Genomic DNA, 9,946 nt, shown 5'->3' on the forward strand with positions numbered 1-9,946 from the left:
CTGAATGAGCTTTTTATATATTTTGGAGATTAATCCTTTGTCCATTGATTCGTTTCCAAATATTTTCTCCCATTCTGAGGGTTGTCTTTTCATTTTATTTATCGTTTCTTTAGGTCCCATTTGTTTATTTTTGTTTTTATTTCCATTTCTCTAGGAGGTGGGTCAAAAAGGATCTTGCTGTGATTTATGTCATAGAGTGTTCTGCTTATGTTTTCCTCTAAGAGTTTTATAGTGTCCGGTCTTACATTTAGGTCTCTAATCCATTTTGAGTTTATTTTTGTGTATGGTGTTAGGGAGTGTTCTAATTTCTTTCTTCTACATGTAGCTGTCCAGTTTTCCCAGCACCACTTATTGAAGAGGCTGTCTTTCCTCCATTATATATTCTTGCCTCCTTTATCAAAAATAAGGTGACCATATGTGCGTGGGTTTATCTCTGGGCTTTCTATCCTGTTCCATTGATCTATATTTCTGTTTTTGTACCAGTACCATACTGTCTTGATTGCTGTAGCTTTGTAGTAGAGTCTGAAGCCAGGGAGTCTGATTCCTCCAGCTCCATGTTTTTCCCTCAAGACTGCTTTGGCTATTTGGGGTCTTTTGTGTCTCCATACAAATTTTAAGATGTTTTGTTCTAGTTCTGTCAAAAAATGCCACTGGTAATTTGATAGGGATTGCATTGAATCTGTAGATAGCTTTGGGTAGTATAGTCATTTTCACAATATTAATTCTTCCAGTCCAAGAACATAGTATATCTCTCCATCTGCTTGTGTCATCTTTGATTTCTTTCATCAGTGTCTTATAGCTTTCTGAGTACAGGTCTTTTACCTCCTTAGGTAGGTTTATTCCTAGGTATTTTATTCTTTTTGTTGCAATGGTGAATGGGATTGTTTCCTTAATTTCTCTTTCTGACCTTTTGTTTTTAATGTATAGGAATGCAAGTGATTTCTGTGCATTAATTTTGTATCCTGCAACCTTACCAAATTTATTGATTAGCTCTAGTAGTTTTCTGGTGGCGTCTTTAGGACTCTCTATGTATACTATCATGTCATCTGCAAACAGTGACAGTTTTACTCTTCTTTTCCAATTTGTATTCCTTTTATTTCTTTTTCTTCCCTGATTGCCATGGCTAGGACTTCCAAAACTATGTTGAATAATAGCGGTGAGAGTGGACATCCTTGTCTTGTTCCTGATCTTAGAGGAAATGCTTTCAGTTTTTCACCATTGAGAATGATGTTTGCTGTGGGTTTGTCACATATGGCCTTTATTATGTTGAGGTAGGTTCCCTCTATGCCCACTTTCTGGAGAGTGTTTATCATAAATGGGTGTTGAATTTTGTCAAAAGTTTTTCTGCATCTATTGAGATGATCATATGGTTTTTATTCTTCCATTTGTTAATATGGGGCATCACACTGATTGATTTGCGTATATTAAAGAATCCTTACATCCCTGGGATAAATCCCACTTGATCATGATGTATGATCCTTTTAATGTGTTGTTCGATTCTGTTTGCTAGTATATTGTCGAGGATTTTTGCATGTATATTCATCAGTGATATTGGTCTGTAATTTTCCTTTTTTGTAGTATGTTTGTCTGGTTTTGGTATCAGGGTGATGGTGGCCTCGTAGAATGAGTTTGAGAGTGTTCCTTCCTCTGCAATTTTTTGGAAGAGTTTGAGAAGGATGGGTGTCAGCTCTTCTCTAAATGTTTGATAGAATTCACCTGTGAAGCCATCTGGCCCTGGACTTCTGTTTGTTGGAAGATTTTTAATCACAGTTTCAATTTCATTACTTGTGATTGGTCTGTTCATATTTTCTATTTCTTCCTGGTTCAGTCTTGGAAGGTTATACCTTTCTCAGAATTTGTCCATTTCTTCCAGGTTGTCCATTTTATTGGCATAGAGTTGCTTGTAGTAGTTTCTTAGGATGCTTTGTATTTCTGCGGTGTCCTTTGTAACTTCTCCTTTTTCATTTCTAATTTTATTGATTTGATTCCTCTCCTTCTTTTTCTTGATGAGTCCGGCTAAAGGTTTATCAATTCTGTTTATCTTCTCAAAGAACCAGTTTTAGTTTTATTGATCTTTGCTACTGTTTCGTTTGTTTCTATTTCATTTATTTCTGCTCTGATCTTTGTGATTTCTTTCCTTCTACTAACTTTGGGTTTTCCTTGTTTTTCTTTGTCTAGTTCCTTTAGGTGCAAGGTTAGATTGCTTATTTGAGATTTTTCTTGTTTCTTGAGGTAGGCTTGTATAGCTATAAACTTCCCTCTTAGAACTGCTTTTGCTGCATCCCATAGGTTTTGGATCATCGTGTTTTCATTGTCATTTGTCTCTAGGTATTTTTTGATTTCCTCTTTGATTTCTTCAGTGATCTCTTGGTTATTTAGTAACGTATTGTTTAACCTTCATGTGTTTGTGTTTATTATGTTATTTTCCCTGTAATTGATTTCTAATCTCATAGCATTGTGGTCAGAAAAGATGCTTGATATGATTTCAATTTTCTTAAATTTACCGAGGCTTGATTTGTGACTCAGGATGTGATCTATCCTGGAGAATGTTCCATATGCACTTGAGAAGAAAGTGTAATCTGCTGTTTTTGGATGGAATGTCCTATAAATATCAATTAAATCTATCTGGTCTCTTGTGTCATTTAAAGCTTGTGTTTCCTTATTAATTTTCTGTCTGGATGATCTGTCCACTGGTGTAAGTGAGGTGTTAAAGGTCCCCACTATTATTGTGTTACTGTTGATTTCCTCTTTTATAGCTGTTAGCAGTTGCCTTGTGTATTGAGGTGCTCCTATATTGGGTGTATATATATTTATAGTTGTTATATCTTCTTCTTGGATTGATCCCTTGATCATTATGTAGTGTCCTTCCTTGTCTCTTGTAACATTCTTTATTTTAAAGTCTATTTTAGGACTTCCCTGGTGGCGCCGTGGTTAAGAATCTGCCTGCCAATGCAGGGGACACGGGTTTGAACCCTGGTCCAGGAAGATCCTACATGCTGTGGAGCAACTAAACCCATGAACCACAACTACTGAGCCTGCCTGATGCACCTACTGAAGCCCACACGCCTAGAGCCTGTGCTCCTCAACAAGAGAAGCCACCGCAATGAGAAGCCCGCGCACTGCAATGAAGAGTAGCACCCCGCTCGCCACAACTAGAGTAAGCCCGCACGCAGCAACGAAGACCCAAAGCAACCAATAAATAAATAAGTAAATAAAATTTAAAAAAAATAAAGTCTATTTTATCTGATATGAGTATTGCTACTCCAGCTTTCTTTTGATTTCCATTTGCATGGAATATCTTTTTCCATCCCCTTGCTTTCAGTCTGTATGTGTCCCTAGGTCTGAAGTGGGTCTCTTGTAGACAGCATATAGATGGGTCTTGTTTTTGTATCCATTCAGCAAGCTTGTGTCTTTTGGTTGGAGCATTTAATCCATTCACATTTAAGGTAATTATCGATATGTGTATTCTTATTACCATTTTCTTAATTGTTATGGGTTTGTTTTTGTAGGTCCTTTTCTTATCTTGTGTTTCCCACTTAGAGAAGTTCCTTTAGCATTTGTTGTAGAGGTGGTTTGCTGGTGCTGAGTTCTCTTAGCTTTTGCTTGTCTGTAAAGCTTTTGATTTCTCTGTTGAATCTAAATGAGATCCTTGACGGGTAGAGTAATCTTGGTTGTAGGTTCTTCCCTTTCATCACTTTAAATATATCATGCCACTCCCTTCTGGCTTGTAGAGTTTCCGCTGAGAAATCAGCTGTTAACCTTATGGGAGTTCCCTTGTATGTTATTTTTCGTTTTTCTCTTGTTGCTTTAATAATTTCTCTTTGTCTTTAATTTTTATCAAAAAATTACTATGGGGCTTCCCTGGTGGCGCAGTGGTTGAGAATCTGCCTGCTAATGCAGGGGACACGGGTTCGAGCCCTGGTCTGGGAGGATCCCACATGCCGCGGAGCGACTGGGCCCGTGAGCCACACTTGCTGAGCCTGCGCGTCTGGAGCCTGTGCCCCGCAGCGGGAGGGGCCGCGGTGGAGAGAGGCCCGCGCACCGCGATGAAGAGCGGTCCCCGCACCGCGATGAAGAGTGGCCCCCGCTTGCCGCAACTGGAGAAAGCCCTCGCACGAACCGAAGACCCAATACAGACAAAAATAATAAACAAATAAATAAAGAAAGAAAGAAAGAAAGAAAATCCTTTAAAAAAAAATAATAATAATAATTACTATGTGTCTCGGTGTGTTTCTCCTTGGGTTTCTCCTGCCTGGGACTCTCTGCACTTCCTGGACTTGGGTGGCTATTTCCTTTCCCATGTTAGGGAAGTTTCGACTATAATCTCTTCAAATATTTTCTTGGGTCCTTTCTCTCTCTCTTCTCCTTCTGGGACCCCTATAATGCGAATGTTGGTGCGTTTAATGCTGTCCCAGAGGTCTCTTAGGTTGCTTTCATTTCTTTTCATTCTTTTTTCTTTATTCTGCTCCACAGCAGTGAATTCCACCATTCTGTCTTCCAGGTCACTTATCCGTTCTTCTGCCTCAGTTATTCTGCTATTGATTCCTTCTAGTGTATTTTGCATTTCAGTTACTGTATTGTTCATCTCTGTTTGTTCGTTCTTTAATTATTCTAGGTGTTTTTTCTTTAATTCTTCTAGGTCTTTGTTAAACATTTCTTGAATCTTCTCGATCTTTGCCTCCATTCTGTTTCTGAGGTCCTGGATCATCTTCACTATCATTATTCTGAATTCTTTGTCTGGAAGGTTGCCTATCTCCACTTCATTTAGTTGTTTTTCTGGTGTCTTATCTTGTTCCTTCATCTGGTACATAGCCCTATGCCTTTTCATCTTGTCTGTCTTTCTGTGAATGTGGTTTTTGTTCCACAGGCTGCAGGATTGTAGTTCTTCTTGCTTCTGCTGTCTGCCCTCTTGTGGATGAGGCTGTCTAAGAGGCTTGTGCAAGTTTCCTGATGGGAGGGACTGGTGGTGGGTAGAGCTGGCTGTTACTCTGGTGGGCAGAGCTCAGTAAAACTTTAATCCCCTTGACTGTTGATGGGTGAGGCTGGGTTTCCTCCCTGTTGGTTGTTTGGCCTGAGGTAACCCAGCACTGTAGCCTACCCGGCTTTTTTGTGGGGCTAATGGCGAACTCTGAGAGGGCTCATGCCAAGGAGTACTTCCCAGAACTTCTGCTGCCAGTGTCCTTGTCCTCACGCTGAGCCACAGCCACCCCCCGCCTCCATGGGAGACCCTCCAACACTAGCAGGTAGGCCTGGTTCAGTCTCCTATGGGGTCACTGCTCCTTCCCCTGGGTCCTGATGTGCACACTACTTTGTGTGCACCCTCCAAGAGTGGAGTCTCTGTTTCCCCCAGTCCTGTCGAAGTCCTGCAATCAAATTCCGCTAGCCTTCAAAGTCTGATTCTCTAGGAATTCTTCCTCCCGTTGCCGGACCCCCAGGTTGGGAAGCCTGACATGGGGCTCAGAGCCTTCACTCCAGTGGTTGGACTTCTGTGGTATAAGTGTTCTCCAGTTTGTGAGTCACCCACTCAGTGGTTATGGGATTTTATTTTATTGTGATTGCACCCCTCCTACCATCTCATTGCGGCTTCTCCTTTGTCTTTGGATGTGGGGTATCTTTTTTGATGAGTTGTAGCGTCTTCCTGTCGATGATTGTTCAGCAGTTAGTTGTGATTCAGGTGCTCTCTTGCAAGAGGGCGTGAGCGCATGTCCTTCTACTCCGCCATCTTGAACCAATGTCCTATATAGAGATTTTCAACAGCGCCTAACCCCACAAGTATTTTGTATTTTTCTTTACCACTCTCTTTATACATATAGTTTCCATTTCCTTGCAAGTCTGTAATTCTGGCCGAGACTTGTAGAAATAAATCAGAATAAAATTCATGAAGCCTGTATATTCAATATATGTATTTGAGTTTTTGAAATGCATGTACTCTCTCCCAATATTCCCTACATGACAAGAGTTTTTATTTGAAGTATCCTCTTCCTGCTGGACCTGGCACCCCAGTGTTTGCCAATCTAATTGTACACTTTACAGCCTGCCATCAGTATGCCTGAGCAAGCTAGGTATAAGGTATAATCATTTTTTAAATCTTACAGTGTCTGCCAGAAATGTGGAAGTGTATAGCAAATGCTGAAATTGGCCAAATTCCTATAAGGACTAAAATCAGGGTGCGCATAGAAGGATGGTATTGGGTAATCGAATTAAACAATAAGCTCTCTGTTCTATGAAAAGGCAAATACTCCTTTTCACTACCTACAACCCCAAGAGCATGCAACAAGCATGAAATTGAACTCTTTTGTTGAAATAATACTCTTGGCTACTTTAAAGGTTAGTAGGAGCTTTTCTTTCTCTGAAAATACTCCAAGGTAGACAAGTCAAACTAGCGTGGTTTAACTCCTTTTGACACTTCAAGATACGGCTCAGATGTCACTTTAAACCTTCCTTAAACTTCCCTACCACCAGTAGAAAATTACACTTAAGCCGTTACTTTGCAATACCATTATCTTCCGAATTTTGTTACTGTTTTTTTTAAATTTTTTTATTGGAGTATAGTTGATTTACAATGTTGTGTCAGTTTCTGCTGTACAGCGAGTCAGTTATACATATACATATATCCACTCTTTTGTAGATTCTATTCCTATATAGATCACTACAGATGAATTATGTTACTGTTTGTTATTTGTATCACTGGCAGTGTTGGCCTGAGAGCCCTTATTCTAAATCGTGGTATGCCTGGTGTCTAATTAAGTGCTCAGAATGTAGTAGGTGCTCAGTAAATGTTTAACTGATGAATGAAAACTTTCTATTGCCACTAAGTTTACCCTGGGATGATCTTGGTCCCGTGGCTGCCTGAGGTCTTCTCAGTGTGGCAGCAGGATGTTGCCACTAGGAGACTCTCCAAGAGGTTGTGAGAAGGGATATCACCTTGGGGAATTGGAGGTTTGGCCCTCATCTGTATAGATTCAGAAAACTGAGTGGCCAGTGCACTTTTGCTATTCAGAGCTTCTTTTTCTCAAAAAGTATGTATTGAGAGCTTTCTCCGAGCCTGGCCTTCTGCTGAGTGCTGAGAATATAGAAGTTCCATGGGCACGGCCCCTGCCCTCACTTCATTTACCACCTAGCTGCAGGAGTCCATTCAACAAGCCCTAAAAAGAAACAACTCAAGGGAGTTCCCTGGTGGCCTAGTGGTTAGGATTCCACGCTTTCACTGCCAGGGCCCGGGTTCAATTTCTGGTAGGGGACCTGAGATTCAGCAAGCCAAAAAAAAAAAAAAAAAATTCATGAAAAAATAAAAATAAAAACAAGCCCTTACACTGAAGTGTGGGACTGGCCTGGTACGGGAAGTACAGCATGATAGAGATGCAAAACAGGAGTACCCAAAATATCCCGGCCCCCCGAGGGGCTTCCAAACACACTCCCAGAAGGCACTGTCTCCAGAATACGGCTCTCAGTCCCGATTTACAAAGTCAAAATGTTTATTAATAATGAGCAGTGGAAGCATCTCACTGAATACAAATATACACTGTGGACAGAGAATGTCGCCTGCATTTCAGTAAACAAAGGATGTTGTGGCCATAAAGCCACCATTCACGTAGCCGCCCCTGAGGGTGTGCCCTGAGTGGATTCAGGATGGAGAAAAACAGGATAGTGGCCCTAGATAGTTAAGGTGCATATCCAAGGAATGATTTCAATGAGCCCAGACTCTTGCATCTTCCCATACTAAAATCATAAACTTGAGATGTCTGTTTTTGTGATTAGCAGTAATCTTTTGATGTTCTGATGGTTGACTACATGTTTTTTTTCCTCAGCAAAAAACTTATATATCCTGGCTCTTCCCTTACCTCTTTTATTTATTTATTTATTTAAATTAAAAAAATTTTTTCTTGGCCACACTGCTCGGCTTGTGGGATCTTAGTTCCCTGACCAGGGATGAAACCCGTGCCCCCCTGCAGTGGAATCATGGCGTCCTAACCACAGGACCGCCAGGGAAGTCCCTCGTTCCTTACTCTTTGGAGCAGTCTCTCAGAGCTAACTGAGAGTCTGTATCCCAGGCTCAAGTCCTCAGTAAGTTTGCTGAATAAAACAGAATTCTCAGGAATTCCCTGGTGGCCTAGTGGTTAGGATTCTGGGCTTTCACTGACAGGGCCCGGCATTACATCCCTGGTCGGGGAACTGAGATCCCACAATTAGGTTGTGCATTTTTTTTTTTTTTAGTCGACTACACACATCTACATTCCCTCTCCAGAGTCAGAGCCACATAGGGAGACAGATTCTGATGGGAAGGTGTTTTGGTAAGACATCAAAACAAGTCTCCTGTTCAAAGGCATTAGATTAGCATGCTGGAGCCTCTGTCCCCACACTAAGGATAGCCTTGGAAATGGGGCCGTTATTTCTTTTTTTTTAAAACTTATTTTACATTTCAATTGGCTTTTTTAAAAAAATTTATTTAATTTATTTATTTTTGGCTGCGTTGGGTCTTCGTTGTTGCGCATGGACTTTCTCTAGTTGCAGCGAGCTGGGGCTACTCTTCGTTGCAGTGTGCGGCCTTCTCATTGCGATGGCTTCTCTTGTTGTGGAGCACAGGCTCTAGGCGCGTGGGCTTCAGTAGTTGTGTCAAGCGGGCTCAGTAGTTGTGGCGCACGGGCTTAGTTGCTCCACGGCATGTGGGATCTTCCTGGACCAGGGCTCGAACCCGTGTCCCCTGCATTGGCAGGGGGATTCTTAACCACTGCGCCACCAGGGAAGCCCGGGGCCATTATTTGTGAAGTTCTCTTTTTTGACCAAGATTCTCTCTCTCCCAAACATTGTTTGGATGGGCCAGTCAGCCTGGCCTCCCTGACTCTCCCTTTTCTAGGTTTCCACTCTTCTGATGAGATACACTGCTTCTTGAGATTTGTCAGTACCTTTGATCATATTATAGGGTATGACGGGGTCTGTTAATTTACTGCCAGCAAAGACTGTGTAGTAGTCGTAGTAGTAGCCTCTATGTGTATGTGTGTGTGTGTGTGTGTGTGTGTGTTGTGTAAAATTAAGGGCTAGCAATGACCTCACTCAGGACGTCACACACCAGGGGAGGGGTAGTCGGCTATATTAATCAGGGAGTCTGTATTCCAGATTCTAGCTACTACAAATGCTTCTGTTAGCCATAGCTCAATCAATAGCAGAGGCTTTTCTAAGTAGCAAAATGAAGGTTAGAAATGGATTTTCATTGGTGAAATTAGTAGCTTGTTAGACAGTATGATGGGTGTCAGAAATGGGCTCACAGTGGTGAAATTAGTAATATTCAAGATGTGCATTGCTTAAAATTTGTGAGTCTCTTCACCCTTGCATTGACAGGGTATGAGAACCTAGCAATCTGAAGCCTGCTCCCTAAGGGGTAATACTACAGGCCAAACCTCTAAATAGCCCTGTGTCCAGCTATGAACTCTGAGGGTTCCAGTTCCCTCATAGTGGCCATAAGGCCAACAGAATCCTGCCTCTGTAATAGACGCAAGTTGGCCTCTTAACAGGACAGAGAGCTGGGGGCATCATTGAGCTTACTGCTCTTAAGAACTTTCTGCCTCAGGTTCCTGGCTGTTTACTAAGCATCTGAATAAGTGGGCCCATATTCAGGTACATGCATAGCCTTTAGAGAGGAAGCAGGGAGAATACCCCTACTGGCGACGAGCTGTTTTTCTTGTGACCTTCACCCTTCTGGCAGGTAGAGTTCTTAACAGAGACCATAAGTCCTTGAGCAAAACGTGAGAATAATTAATGCAGATAGATCATGGGATGCCTCTTAAAGACTTGGAAATAAAGAAATGATATCTCTTGGGACTTCCCTGGTGGTCCAGTGGTTACGACTCCGTGCTCTCAATGCAGGATGCCCGGGTTCGATCCTTGGTCAGGGAACTGGATCCTGCATGCATGCCGCAACGAAGATCCCACATGCTGCAACTGAGACCTG

The sequence above is a fragment of the Balaenoptera acutorostrata genome, chromosome X (genome assembly GCF_949987535.1).
Source record: "Balaenoptera acutorostrata chromosome X, mBalAcu1.1, whole genome shotgun sequence".
Lineage (NCBI taxonomy): Eukaryota > Metazoa > Chordata > Mammalia > Artiodactyla > Balaenopteridae > Balaenoptera > Balaenoptera acutorostrata.